General features: G+C 45.7%; 1 long non-coding RNA gene across 3 annotated transcripts in view; it reads right to left on the reverse strand.

Annotated features, from left to right (window-relative positions):
• Positions 1-317, reverse strand: part of LOC123356559 — a 102,157-nt gene extending 101,840 nt beyond the window's left edge. For 2 of the 3 annotated variants that reach the window (XR_006575388.1, XR_006575389.1), the window contains exon 1: positions 209-294. This is a non-coding gene — a long non-coding RNA (uncharacterized LOC123356559). Of the gene's footprint in view, positions 1-208 lie in introns of all 3 variants that reach the window. The other variant, XR_006575391.1, reaches the window with a different exon arrangement.
• Between the last annotated feature and the right edge of the window lie 15,122 nt (positions 318-15,439).

Consider the following 15,439-nt stretch of genomic DNA (forward strand, 5'->3'; position numbering starts at 1 on the left):
CTGAGTGGAGACAACCACACACTAGAATCTGTTGGGAGCAACGTTATACCACCAGCATCCTGATCGTGGAAGAGAAATAGAGTGCACAATGGAGAGAGAGATCAAAGAGGCAATTAAATCTAGCAAACAGTACTAATTGGTGATGTAACAGGCCAGCCACCTCCTATGCTCCCTCTCGTGGCCTAGCATCACATTACAGGCACCCTACCTCTGTTTTCTCCCTCTTCAGGGCCCTTTGAGAACTCACTCCATTCAAACAATCCCCTCCTGGAGACCAAGTTACTGAGTCCCCTCTAGGCCCCAAGCCTAGTTCAGAGTCTCTCCCCCAATGGTGTACAATACCACAAAGTCTTTGAAATGTCTCTGTCCCAGGCTCAGCTAGGCACAACACCACCTCCCTGAGCGACAAAGTCTTTCTGCTTCCCAGCACCTCCTGCCTGGCATTTGTTCTTCTCCACGGGCTTACCAGCTAGGCCTCTGCAGTCTCTCCTAGGCTCCAGGCCTGGCGAGTTTTCCTCACTCACTCCTGCTTCTTGAGCTTTTTCCCCCTGCTGACTCAGGGCCCTGCAGGAGTCTTCTTGCTCCCTGCAGTATCTATAGACATAAGTTTCCTTCACTGCAACTGCCTGCTCCTTTTGTACTGGAATCACTTGAGTCCTCCCAGATGGGGCTCATCCTGTAATCAGGGTTGGCTTAGCCTGGAGCGCTGCAGCCCATGGGGCAAGTCACCTCATTACAAATACCTGAAACTATGCACATATAATAGGGTCAATCTCATGATGGGACAAGGTGTAGAGAAGCAGTTCTTGGACACAAAGAACAATTGCTTCTTAGAACAGCAAGGTCTAGAGCAGAGAAAGTAGAGACTATACTCATCTTAGTCCTAACATATAAGGCTTAGTTCAAGAATGACACTAGAGTTGAGCTACTGAGTAATATTGACCATAGTATAAATTCAGTATATTTGCGGGGGGAATCATACCAAAAACTAGTAGAGAGAGATGGGGAATGTCTAAAAGTGAGGAAGCTCATTAAAAACCATCCTAAAATCAAAAGTAAGGAAATTAAAGTCCTTAGACTCACAGAAGAATTTATTTAAGCCAGGATCACAGAAGACACGCAGACTTCTAACCAAGAAAAAAGAAGAAACTAATATAGTAAACAACAAATTTCAAGTAGTTATTTGTGCCAAACAGCTATGTTTCAGAAAACAGTAATCCAATCAAATTGAATCCAATAGAAAAGAGCATTAACTACAGTAAGTGGAATGTAAAACAGAAATTAAGAGGCCTAAGACTACAGTGGTGAGCTGGAGCCAGTTCCCACAGGTTCCCAAGAACCGGTTGCTAAAATTAGACCTCCATGGAGAACCGGTTGTTAAAGGGCCAGGGGGTGGGCAAAGAACTCCAGTCCGCGGGACGGACCATCCTGTTGCTCCCAGGATTCCCAGCTGGGGAGGCTGAGGCTCCCCCAGCCCTTCCCCCGCTTCCCCCCCAGCAGCAGCGTGGCCAGCAGCCAGCATCAGCTGGGCAGCTCAGCTGAGCTCCGGAGTTGCTTTGAGCTGCCAGCAAGGTAAAGGGGGAGGGGGCTGCAAGCTCTAGGGCTGCTGGGGGGGCAAGTGGGGCAATTTGCCCCAGGCCCTGCAGGGGCCTCCGGCCCCACAAGTATGTCTCCGCCTGCCCCGGCCCCTCCCCCGCTCTCCCCCCTTAAATCAGAACTTTTTATAGGGAACTGGTTGTTAAAATTTTGGCAGCTCATCACTTTGGGTAATCCAAATTAAATTGGAGATCCCAATCTGCTCAGTGGTTCCCCCAATAAAGCATAAGCAGATTTGAAATAAAAAGGATCAGGTTCCAAGTTTTTTTAATACAGTTCCTGGGCAGCACAGAGTCCTTGACTGAACAATAGGCCTTTGATGTAACCTTCTGTTTCTCAAACATCACTGTTAATTACTACATGGATTAACATAAGGTAATTTATTCATTAAGCAGTTTATCACAAACTTTAAAGAGACATGTAGACAATGACATTATTACACCCAAGGTTCATATAAATGTTAATATTGCCTTTTGATCTGTGAATCAATAGCTATAATAATAGACAGGAACAGTCTGTTTATATGGCTAACATCTAACAAGATATAAGTAAACACATACAATTATTATCACCTCTAATTCTCTAACAATACAGGTTTGCATTTCAAAGTTCTAGCCTATCTAACATAGAATGGCCCTAATTACCATTTATATACTTTTCTAACATATCTCTAAAGCAGTGGTGGGCAACCTCCAGCCTGTCAGGGTAATCCGCTGGCGGGCCGCCAGATAGTTTGTTTATATTTTCACAGCCACCCGCAGCTCCCAGTGGCCACAATTCACCATTCCCGGCCAATGGGAGCTGCGGGAAGTGGCAGCCAGTATATCTCTGTGGACCGTGCCACTTCCCGCAGCTCCCATTGGCCGGGAACAGTGAACCATGGCTACTGGAAGCTGCGGACAGCTGTGAAAATGTAAACAAACTATCTGGCGGCCTGCCAGTGGATTGCCCATGGGCCGCAACTTGCCCACTTCTGCACTAAAGGTTGAATCTGGATCATTTACCCTGCTAGTTGCTTAATCCTTTCTGACCCAGCGTCACAAGAATATACAAAGAACACAAAGGAAAAGAAAATAGACTTTACCAGCTCCTTCCTTGCAGTCTAACTCAGGGAGCAGCAAGACTTTTTACACAAAAGTCAAAAGTTTTTATTTCAGCTGACAAATGGTAACAGTCCTTTTTAAGCTTGATCCAGTTCTTTGGACACATTTGTCTTCTTCACAAGAAAATATATGTCTAAACTGAACAGATTTCTGTGTCACTGAGCGTGAGTCTTTTAAAGATGAGGTCCTCTGACCCACAAAGCATCCTGGGAGGTGCAGGTACTGACTGTCAGCTTCTGGTACTCTAGCCCCTGATTGTGCACCATGGAGGGTAAATTATTGCTAATGAAGAACTGGCAGGCTGTCACTTTCCTGTTTAAAAAAAAAACAAGTATCAGAGGGGTAGCCGTGTTAGTCTGGTTCTATAGAAGCAGCAAAGAATCCTGTGGCACCTTATAGACTAACAGACGTTTTGCAGCATGAGCTTTCGTGGGTGAATATCCGAAGAAGTGGGTATTCACCCACGAAAGCTCATGCTGCAAAACGTCTGTTAGTCTATAAGGTGCCACAGGATTCTTTGCTGCTTCTAAAAAAAAAACAGTTTTCTTATATTCTGTCCTTTAGGGATAAGAATGAGGCAGACAGCACCTCAGCCAACTTTCTCACTGAACAAAACCAAACACCCTTGCCCAGCCCCTTCTCCAAGGCCCCGCCCCACTCACTCCATCCCCACGTCGCTCACTCTCCCCCACCCTCACTCACACATTTTCACCGGGCTGGGGAAGGTCTCTTTTCGACCGGGTGTTCAGTTGAAAACTGGACACCTGGCAACCCTAGTAAGATTCAGAACTTTATTAGTGTACCCCTTTATATTTATATACTTACCTACACAAAAATGGTACCAAACTAAATTGCTCAAATAAACTGGTTACTCTGAAAGGCAATTCCTTTGTTTGCTGCTTCCACAGCTTTTGTAAACATTTGGATAGGTGAGGAACGAAGGGGAATCGGTAACCTTTGGGGTCTGCACACATAGGTTTTGAGTTCGTTTGTTTTTAAACCCATGAAATAAAACACCCACCTAAGCTCTCTTCCCCCTCCTCAGCCAGTTCCTCCTTCTGGCTCATCCAGATCAGTTCCACCTGGTTCTCAAAGAGCTCCTGGGTCTCCAAGGTCTTTATATCCTCCACATCTCCCTCCTAGGTGAGTTCTTTGTCAATAGCCATTGCTGGGGTTCGTGGGGCGGTGGTGGGGATCCTGCCTAGTATGGCACCCAGCTTGTGGGAGCAGGATTTTATAATTGTACTATGAGAATTAATCTATGATTTGATTTCATCTGGCCAACCACCCTTTTTGAACAGCAGAAAGGAATGGGCTTGGTGGAACTACCATTAAGTGGATACATAAGGCTTAGACAACCGCAAACAAAGAGTAACTATTAATGAAATGATGTCAGATTGGAGGGAGGTTTCAAGTGGATTTCCCCAAGGATCTATTCTGGGTCCAGTGCAGGGGTGGCCTGTACATATAGGCGAAATAGGTTGTCACTTAGGGTGCCAAGTTAAATGAAGTGTCAAATTCGAGGGAAAAAAAATCAAATTTGAAAAAGAAAAAGATGTTGGGTTATAATGTCGAAAAAGGTCATTTTGTTTCCATGTAAATTCTGTAACTAACTGTTTTAATAGGTAAGTGAGTGTATGTTACTAATCACTGAACCTTTAGGCAGTGAAAAGACATGTTGGGATGGCTGCAATGTGGTTTAAATCGACAACCATGTGGTGTGTCAACCATCTTAATGCTATAATGCTTGCAGTCGGGAGCACAGTTAGTACATAACAATATTCAAATGCCCCATGGCAGAAAGAGGAAAAAGAAAACGCTCAGGAGCTGAGTATTGTAAATGAAAGGCTGAGGAGGAAAAGGACCAAGAAAACAGCAGGGATCCTTCTTGAAATATCTTCTTTTTAATCCAAATAAAGATGGAAGCAGTTCAGAGCATCCAGATGAAGGAATTTTACTTGGAGAGGAGGTTAGCTCACATCTGCATGGAAGCAGTTTGGAACATCAAGATGATGGAAACTTATTTCTAGCTGAAGGCAGCTCACAGCATCAGACTGATATGGAAGTGGAGACAATTGATTCACCTTCAGAGACACATGCAGAAATAAAAGTAAATGAAGTAGAAGGAAGAAAGAATGAGGAAGTTACAAACAAGTTACAGTATGGCGATCCAGCTTAATGGCCCAGATGTGATGACAGTGTGCAGCAAATTCTCGTGGAACATGGACCTGAACAGGTTCATGAATTTCCCTTCCCTAAGGATGGAAATAAAAGAAAATTCTCTGCTCAGCATTACAAGAGGAAACTCACTAATAGGGAAGGAATTCATTGAAACTGGCTAATATATTCAGAGTCAAAGGACTGTTTTGCTTTTGCTGCAAGTAGTTTAGAAATCAAGCAGTTGGTACATCACGTACTGATAATGGTTCGAAGGACTGTAAAAAGATATCTTCAATTCTCTGTTCACATGAAAGAAGAACAGAACCTGTGGAATGTTTTCAAATTGGAAAGCACTCGAATTATGAATGAAAAAAGGAAAAACTATCTGAAGAAAATTTTCATGTGATCAAGGAAAAAGAAGAATATTGGCAACAAATATTAAAGCATCTGATTGCTTTAGTGAGAGTTCTCGGTGGGCAAAATTTAGCATTCCGCAGCCGCAGTAGAAATGAAAATTTATACACTCCAGATAATGGAAACTTTTTAAAATTTGTTGAATACCTAGCTTTTTGATCCAGTCATGATGGAGCATCTATGTAAAATAACTGTTCATGAAACACAGGTTTATTACTCAGGAAAAGATATGCAAAAATGAACTGATTCAAATCCTAGCAAATGCCATTAGAAATAAAAGAAGCTGCCCATTCTGCAAAATACTTTTCAATAATACTGGATTGTACACCAAATGTGAGTCATGTTCAACAAAAGATGATGATCATTCATTTTGTGGATATGGAAAAGTCTGCAGATGAAGATAATGTTGAAGTGCTCATAAAGGAACATTTTTGGGGGTTTCGTACCACTGAAGGAGATGACTGGAGCATTTATGACAAACTATTTTACAAGAGCTTGAAACAATGTCATTAGCAGTTGAAGGCTTACGTGGCGAAGGTTATGATAATGGGAGTAATATGATGGGTAAAGACAATGGTGTGCAAAGGAGAATGATGGAAATCAATCCTAGGGCCTTTTTTGTTCCTTGCAGTGTGCATTCTCTGAATTAGGTTGTCAATGATGCTGCTAGATGCTGTTTGGAGGCAAGCAGTTTCTTTGACCTGATGCAATGTCTTTATGTGGTTTTTTTCCTCAAGCTCAGCATGCTGTTGGGAGATTCTAACTGTGAAACCACTTAGTCAGACAAGATGGGAGAGCTGCATTGATGCTTTGAAGCCTCTTTGCTATAAACTTGGAAACATTTATGATGCCCTAATTGAAACTTCTGATGATAATACCTTTACTGGATCATCTGGCAATATGGCACATTCAGATACAGAAGCTCTTGCAAATGGCCTTTTCAAGCTCAAATTTGTGACTTCACACATTTTGTGGTACAATATCCTTTTTGAGGTTAACCTCACTAGTATGCAGCTTCAGGAAAAGAATTGAACATACATTCTGCTAGTCAAAAACTGCAGCAAACTAAAACTATTCTGGAGGAATTCAGAAGTGATGAAGGGTTCGAAAGAACATTGGTAGATTCTCTCCAGGGCCGGCTCCAGAACCCAGCGCGCCAAGCGCGCGCTTGGGGCGGCGTCCCACGGGAGGGCGGCAGGCGGCTCCGGTGGACCTCCCGCAGGCTTGTCTGCAGAGGGTCCGCTGGTCCCGCGGCTTTGGTGGAGCATCCGCAGGCACGTCTGCAGGAGGTCCACCGGAGCCGCGGGACCAGTGACCGCCAGAGCGCCCCCCGCGGCGTGCCACCCTGCTTGGGGCGGCGCAAATCCTAGAGCCGCCCCTGATTCTCTCAAGCTCACTGAAGAAATTGACTTTCCATCAAAATTGGAACCAGAGCCAGTTCGCATTCGGCAAAAGAAACAGCAGTTTTAGTATGAAGGATGAAACAAAGGTTCAAAGTGAATTTCTACTTTGCAGTCCTTGATACTGCTATTCACTCTGTTGACAAAATATTTCTACAGATGCAGCCGCTAAAGTCAGTATTTGGCTTTCTATATAATATCCACAGCTTGCAAAAGAAAACAGTAAAACAGATAAGAGAATTTTGTGTAAAGCTGGAGTCGGCATTGACTCATTAAAATTCAAAAGACATTGATGCTGCAGATTTATGTAGTGAGCTTCAGGCTTTTTCAAGATGAGTTAAGAAACATTCTGCTCCTGCAGAAGTACTGATTTGTTTGTGGAAATAAACTCAGAGAGTTTTCCAAACATTTTTATAGCTCTACGCATTCTTTTAACTTTGTCAGTTTCTGTAGCTAGTGGGGAACATAGCTTCTCAAAGTTAAAATTGATAAAAACATATCTGTGTTCAGCAATAGTGCAAGAGAGATTTGTTGGACTTGCCAAAATGTCAATAGAGCATAAAATAGCTTGAAAACTGGATCTAAAAGAACTAGTGACTGAATTTTCAAAACTTAAAGCAAGAAAAGTCATGTTTTAAGAGCACAGAGTGTTTTTATTGAGTGTTTTGTAAATACAGGTTAAAGTTCATTGAAGAGGTTTTTTTATTTCTTTCTACATTCGATGTGGTGTAATGGCAGTTAAAGCAGGATAGCATAATGGATGATTTTGAATTTGTAATAATAAAAATTATAATCAACATTTTAAATGCATTTTTATTTGAAATCTGACTGAAATATCATCTAGTTGTCATGTTCAAATCTATTTTGAAAAATTTGTGTCTCTATTTTATCTGATCTCAGAAACATTGGTTGGACAAACGGACGGACAAACTGAATAATTAAGCCTCTGTTTAAAAAAGCCACTTAAAAAACATTAAAAGAAAAAAGGGGAAATGTTTACCAGTTTACCAAAAACCTCAGCATAGATCTGCCCTTGGGGTTTGGGGCGCCGATTGCATGGTTCGCTTACGGTGCCAGTTGCTGGCAGCAGGGTCGGCTCTAGGCATTTTGCTGCCCCAAGCACGGCAGACAGGCTGCCTTCCGTGGCTTGCCTGCGGAGGGTCTGCCGAAGCCGCGGGACCAGCGGACCCTCCGCAGACAAGCCGCCGAAGGCAGCCTGCCTGCTGCCCTCGCAGTGCTGGCAGAGCGCCCCCTGCAGCTTGCCGCCCCAAGCACGCGCTTGGCATGCTGGGGCCTGGAGCCGCCCCTGGCTGGCAGCTAGTCTAGGGCCACTCTGGTCCAGTGTTGTTTAACATCTTTATTAATGAGCTGGATGTAGATATAGAAAGCCTACTGATCAATTTTGCAGATGACACAAAGCTAGGGGGGAATTGCCAGTACTTTGGAGGATAGAGCTAAGAGTCAGAGGAATGTTGATAAATTGGAGAACTGGACTGTAGACAAGAAAATGAAATTCCACAAAGATAAATGTAAGGTACAACACTTAGGGAAAGTACAAATAGAGAATAGGGGATAACTGTTTCGGCAGCAGCACAGCTGAAAACAATCTGGTAGTTGTGGTGGACCATAACCTCAACATGAGCCAGCAATGCAATGCTGTGGCAAAAGAAGCAAATGCAATTTTAGGTTGCATTAACAGAGGCATAGCTTGCAAGTCATGGGAAGAGATAGTACTACTCTCCTCGGTGCTAGTTAAGCCTCAGCTGGGGTATTGTGTCCAATTTTGGTCACCAATGTATAGAAAGGATGTGGAGAAACTGGAAAGGATCCAGCGCCAAGCGACAAAGGTGATCAAAGGGATGGAATGCAAGTCATAAGAGCAAAGGCTGAAGGAACTGGGTATTTTAGTTTGGGAAAGAGGAGATTAAGGGAGGGGCATGATAGCAGTCAGAGCCAGTGCAAGGATGTTTCGCGCCCTAGGCGAAACTTCCACCTTGCGCCCTCCCTCGTCCCCGAGCTCCCGCCCTGAGGCCCCCCACCCGCGGCAGCTCCCCCCCTCCAGCCTGAGGCACACCCCTGTGGCAGCTCAACCCTGCCCTGCCTCCTACCCGAGCACGCCGTGGCTGCTTCACTTCTCCCCTCTCCCAGGCTTGCGGCACCTAAGTTGATTGGCGCCGCAAGCCTGGGAGGCGGGAGAAGTGAAGCAGGCACAGTGTGCTTGGGGAGGAGGCGGGCAGGGGTGAGCTGGGGCGGAGAGTTCCTCTGCATGCTGCCCCCCCCCCATTTGCTGCAAGCGTCCCTTCCTGTGCTCCCCTGCCCCAGCTCCCTCCGCCTAAATGCCAGAGGCGACTGGGGTGGCCGAAGATCTGGCCGCCGCGGTCGCTGCAGAAGAAAATGCTGCCCCCCAAATCCTAGTGCCCTAGGCAACCGCCTAGGTCATCTAAATGGTTGCACCAGCCCTGATAGCAGTCTTCAAATACTTGAAAGGCCGCCACAAAAAGAGATAGAGAAAAATTGTTCTCTCTTGCCACAGAGGGTAGGACAAGAGGCAATGGGTTCAAACTACAGCACAGCAGATGTAGATTAAATCTCAGGAACATCTTCCTAATTGTAAGAACAGTAGGACAGTGGAACAGACTGCCTAGGGAAGTTGTGGAAGCTCCTTCACTGGAGCTTTTCAAAAGGAGTCTGGATAGCCACCTGTCTTGGATGGCTTAGACACAACAAATCCTGCATCTTGGCAGTGGGGTTAGATTGTGGTTCTCTCTAACCCCATGTTCTATAGCAGGGGGTGGGGGTGGGGAAGATGACCTTCAGGCAGAACTGAAGGACATTAAGGGAACTGGAAGAATCAATTTCTAAAGAAAGAGGAATCACTCAAGGGAGAGGGGGCAGGAAGGTGTCATCATCAGAGCTCAGAGGGTTAAAATAAGAAGCAGTTTGGGGCCTTTTGCTGCTTGTGGCACATATTTGCTGTGGCATGTAGTACCACACTTTATTCTTCTTTACCCCTCCATGCTGTGTCCCCTAAAGATTTTCTCCCCCTGCCATAGATGCACAGTACATGACTGAATGTAAGATCTGGCACTGATTTTTCTAACTTCCCCCATACACTCAGTGTCCCAGCAAACTAGAAATACATATTTTCCCAGCAGGCAGATTCTGGGCTGTTCCCCCATTTTCCACATGACATAAGAAAAAAAAAGATGATAAACCAAAGGCAACAATGAAGGGAATTTCTACCTGTCTTGAGAAGGAAGTAGAAGGGAGGGGGAAAGGTCACGGGTAAAGTATATAAAACAGCAGCACAGAGAGCAGCAATGAACAGATCCTCCTGCACTTCTTCTACAACCCAGGTAAGTACAAATCTCTTTCCTCATTCAAATTTACAGAGAGGAGAGACTAGAGAATAAGATACATCTACACAGGGATGAAAAATCTGCTGCTGCCCAAGTCAGCTGACTCTGGTTCATGGGGCTTGGGCTGTGGGCTAAAACGTGCTGTGTAGACATTCAGGCTTGGGCTGGAGCACGAGATCTGGGACTCTGCAAAGACAGAAGGCACAAACAATTTTTAGCCCTGCTGCCTGAGCCCTGCAAGCCAGAGTTAGCTGACCTGGACCAGACCCAGCCATACCACAGGTCTTCTATCCCTGTGTAGACATACCCATAGAGACTCCAAACCTAAACCTGTTTTACAAATTCCACATTCATAAAAGCTCTTTAATTTAAGTGGTGTTTGTGACCCCAACCTGATTTTTGATTATTGTGTGCTCCCTGATTTTACTGGTGCTGGAGCAAGGGGTTGGGACGTGGGAGGAGGTGAGGGCTCTGGCAGGGGGTGAGGGCTCTGGGGTAGGGCCAGAAATGAACTGTTCAGGATGTGGGAGGGGGCTCCAGGCTGGGGCAGGGGATTGGGTGTGGGAGGGGGTGATGGGTTCAGCTGGGGGTGCGGGCTCTGGTATGGGGCCATGGATGAGGGGCTTGGGGTGCAGGAAGGTGATCTGAGCTGGAGCAGAGGGGTTCAGCATGTGGGAGGGGGCTCCGGGCTGGGACAGGGGTGTGGGCTCTTGGAGGGAGTTTGTGAGCGGGAGCGGATTCAGAGAGGGGGCAGAGGGTTGGGGTGCAGGAGGGAGGTTGGGGTGCAGGAGGGTGGTTGGGGTGTGGTCTTCTGGCAGCGCTCACATCAGGCAGCTCCTGGGAAGCTGCAATGGGTCTGACTCCTAGGCGGAGAGGTCAGGGGGGCTCTGTGTGCTGCCTCCATCCAGAGGCACCACCCCCTCAGCTCCCATTGGCTGCAGTTCCCTGCCAATGGGAGCTGCGGCACTAGCACTCAGGGCAGGGGCAGTGCGCTGAGCCCCTGCGGCTGCCCCTACACCTAGGAGCTGGATATGCCATCAGTTTCCCAGGAGCCATGTGGAACTGGGTAGGGAGCCTGCCTGTGCCACCAAATGGTCTTTTAATGGCCTGCTCAGTGATGCTGACCGGAGCTGCCAGGGTGTTCCGGTAAAAAAATCAAACACCTGGCAACCCTAACTGGAAGGGGTTAAGATGGCCAGGTAGGCCTATTAACTCCAAAGGCTGCACCTGGAGGAAGAGCCAGGGGATAGGATTACTAACAATCCCTCATTACAAGGGATGTCCCTTATTTCTTCATCTCTGTACAAGATTGAAAGTTGCAGAGTGTTGCAAAAAGCAGCAAGAAATACCACTGGTGAATGTAGGTGAGTACTGCTTATTATTATTATTAATGATAATATTGGGAGGAGGGGAGTGGCAGGGATGCTAGGAAAACAGTCCCTTATTTTTGAAATACAATGTTGGCACCCCTAACAGGGAGCTGGGGTGGCTGCTGCTGCTGGGAAAGGGAAATCACTCCCTGGGAAGAGGGAGGAGTTTGGGGGCTGCAGGGATGTGTAGGCAACAGTGACTTCCTGGGAAGAGGGTTTGGCGCTGGTACACTCAGAGAAAGGAGGGGAACCAGGAGAGGTAGGAAGCAGTTCAGGAAGGAGCAGTGAGGGCTGGGAGAAGAAATCCCAGAACATCCCAGGGAATGACTTTCCTTTCCCAGCAAGCAGCCCCTGGCTGTTGTCAGCTTCCTGGCTTTATAAGCCCCGCCTGTTCCTTCCCAGCTGAGCATGCTTGCAATCAATCCCTGCTCCCTGGCTCTCCCTCCAGGTGCAGCCTGTGGAGTTAATAGGCTTCCTGGCTACCTTCACCCCTTCCAATCCTGTGTGATGGGGTGCCCATCCCACACACAGTACTATCATCTCCACTTTACAGATGCTGGACAGAAGCACATAGAAGATAAATGACTTGACCAAGGTCACCCGGGAAGCCTGTGGCTCTCTCAAATCCCAGGCTAGTGCCTTAAATACTAGGTACTCATTTATCCTTCACCTTCTCACACTCCTTCATGTTTCTGTGCCTGGACTATGGTTTAATATGAGACTGAGAAACAGAGAAGTGAGAGTGATCCAGCCTCCCCACCTAACTGTCATGACCAAATAGCCATAATTCTGTTTGTCCTCCCCCTCCACAGCTATCAGAGGGTTTGGAGGATCCTGGCTGGAGATAAGGCCCTTTTTACTTTTGACCTGACTCCCCTGGCTCCATTAAAACTTGACCCTCTCTCCTTTTTGTCACCCTTCTCCTCTAGCTGTGGGGGCTCTGAAGTGTTATCATTTCTCTACCGGACGAAGATGCTTCAGCCCCCAGATATGTAGAAAAGACCTAAATCAATGTGTTACCATTTTTTATCCTACACGTGATAAACAGTGGGAGATCAAAGGAACAAGTTGGGTTTAAAGACATTCCTAAAGGAGTATGGATTGCAACTATGGTGGTGTCAGTAGGACCTAAGCTTTTTCCCCAACTCCACAACCACAGACTGGTGGGAGAGGGGGCTCAACACAACGAGTGCCCCCACCTCCTACCTGAAGGAAGAGCCATTTGATAGTGGCAAATAATGTTCAATATTAAGAAATGCAATGTATATTGGAGGAGAACATTTTAAATGACTGTTGCAACTTACAAGGTTCTACATTGATTATATCAGCCCAGAAAGGGACCAGGGCATGATTATAGACAGCTCCTTGAAGACCTCTGCTGTAAAAAATAGCTAGCAGGATGTTTGCAGCTATAAGGAATGAGCTGGAGAAAAATATCATAACGCCTTTATATAAATCAATGGTGCAGCCTCAGCTACTGTGTCCAATACTGGTCATGCCATACCCCCCAAAAAGATATTGTAGAAATAGATAGGGTGGAAGGGCATTCAGAGAAGGGGCAACAAATATGAGGAAGGGTCTAGAAAAAACTCATGGAGAGACTGAAAAGGTTGGTATTGTTACACCTTTGAAAGGAGACAAATAAGAGGGGACATGGTAAAAGTCGATACCATAATGAATGGTCTAGAAAAGGTACAGTGAGTGCTTCTGTTCACGCTGTCTCATCACACATGAGCAAGGGGACATTTGATGTAATTAGAAGTTTGCATATTCAAAAACTGGTAAACGGAAGTACTTTTTCAAACAACGTGTAATTTACATTGTGGAACTCATTGCCACAACAAGTCATCCAGGCCAAGAACAACAGCATTCAGAACAGGACTAGGCATGTATATGAATATCCAGTTTCATGATTAGTTATGATACATTTTTTGTGGACCTTAAATCAGTCTAACTATGAGAGATCAGGATGAGACCCAATGTAAAGGCATAGTTCCAAGGCTACTTGCACCTTCCTCTAAATCCCCTCGAGCTGGCCACTGTCAGAGAGAGGTTGTTGGACTAGGTGGACCACAGGTCTGATCCGGTACGGCCATTCCAGTGACCCGGTCTGCAACTGGGAACCGCAGAAGGCAATGTGGTGTGCAGATGTGAAACAGAGAGAGAAAGCAAAAAAGGAAGAGGGAAGAAAAAGGGGAAGAAATGGCAGGAGAATAAATGTAAGTCCAGAAAATGGGAAAGAACTAGGAGAGAGAAAAAAAAGAGAGAGGGGAGAAACAGAGAATTAGGGAAAAGTGAAGAGCAGCAAGGAAGAATGAAAAGGGAGCAGAGAACTGGGGTGCAGGGAGAATAGAGGAAGGAAACAAAAAGGGGAAAGTGAGATGGAGATCCCCCAGTACATGTTCAAATTTCCTTTCCCTTCCACCCTACTAAACCAATGGCACGCATGCTCTGCCACTTCCCAGCCCTGGCCTCTTTCTCTCATATTCTGCTGTACTGGGTGGTAAGCCAGGGGAGTCACCCCCAATAAACTGTTGACCCTCTCCTACATATGCCCAGTTAGACAGCCCTCGAAGCTCTCCCTCCTAATCAGTTCTCTTCTCTCTCACAGCTAAATACACCAAGTGATGTGCCTTTCAGTATGAGTGTGACATCATGAGGGTCATGGGCGGATCAGTACTGAAGGCTGTTTTCTACGGCACTAATCTGTGCAACAGATAGCTCTCCACATAGGGTGACCAGACAGCAAGTGTGAAAAATCAGGACAGGGGGTGGGAGGTAGTAGGTACCTATATAAGACAAATCCCCCCCAAATCAGGACTGTCCCTATGAAATTGGGACATCTGGTCACCCTATCTCCACCTGCAAGACTGGCAGGTTATATCCCTTCACCTCACACAACCACTGGACCCCTCAGTGAAAATTACAGATTCAGGCATTATATAATGACACATGAAGAGAAGAGAGTTACCTCACAAGTGGAGAACCAGTGCTGACAGGGCCAATTCAATCAGGGTGGATGTGGTCCACTCCCAATAATTGATTAGGAGGCGTCAATTCCAGGAGAAGCAAAGCTGCTTTTATAATGAGCCAGCCACTCCCAGTCTCTATTCAAGCCCAAATTAATGGTGTTAAATTTGCAAATGAAATTTAGTCCTGCTGTTTCTCTTTGAAGTCTGTTTCTGCAGTTTTGTTGTTCAATAATAGTTATTTTTAAATCTGTTATAGAATGTCCAGGAAAATTGAAGTGTTCACCTACTGGCTTTTGTATGTTACCATTCCTGATATCCAATTTGTGTCCATTTATTCTTTTACTTATGGACTGCCCGGTTTGGCCAACATACATGGCAGAGGGGCATTGCTGGCACATGATGGCATACATAACATTAGTAGACGTGCAGGTGAATGAGCCTTTGATGGTGTGGCTGATGTGGTTGGGTCTTCTGATGGTGTTGCTAAAGTAGATATAGGGACAGAGTAGGCAACGAGGTTTGCTACAGGGATTTTTTTCCTGGATTAGTGTTTCTGTGGTATGGTGTGTAGTTGCTGTTGAGTATTTGCCTCAGGTTGGGGGCCTGTCTGTAAGAGAGGACTGGTCTGCCTCCCAAGGTCTGTGAGAGTGAGGGATCATTTTCCAAGATAGGTTGTAGATCGTTGATAATGTGCTGGAGAGGTTTGCAAATTTAACACCATTAATTTGGTGTGCAGATATTTTGTACTGTCCAACCATGTCCTGGACAGTTCAGATGTTTTAGGTCCATTGTCCCTGTAAGGGAACAACATACAACAACATGCCACCTTAAATGGAGTTTCCCCACACAGTTAACACTAGATTAATTTTGATTAAGGAACAAAACGTTTAACTACAAAGAGATCAATTTAAAGTGAGTACAAGTAATGAGGCATTAAAGTCAGAAATGGTTACAAGAAAAATAAAGATAAAATGCTTCCTGATACTTAATCTTCAGAAGGGGCGGCTCATCCATATAGGCAAACTAGGCGGTCGCCTAGGGTGCCAAGTTAAATGAGGCACCAAA

Source organism: Mauremys mutica, chromosome 1, assembly GCF_020497125.1.
Source record: "Mauremys mutica isolate MM-2020 ecotype Southern chromosome 1, ASM2049712v1, whole genome shotgun sequence".
Classification (NCBI taxonomy): domain Eukaryota; kingdom Metazoa; phylum Chordata; order Testudines; family Geoemydidae; genus Mauremys; species Mauremys mutica.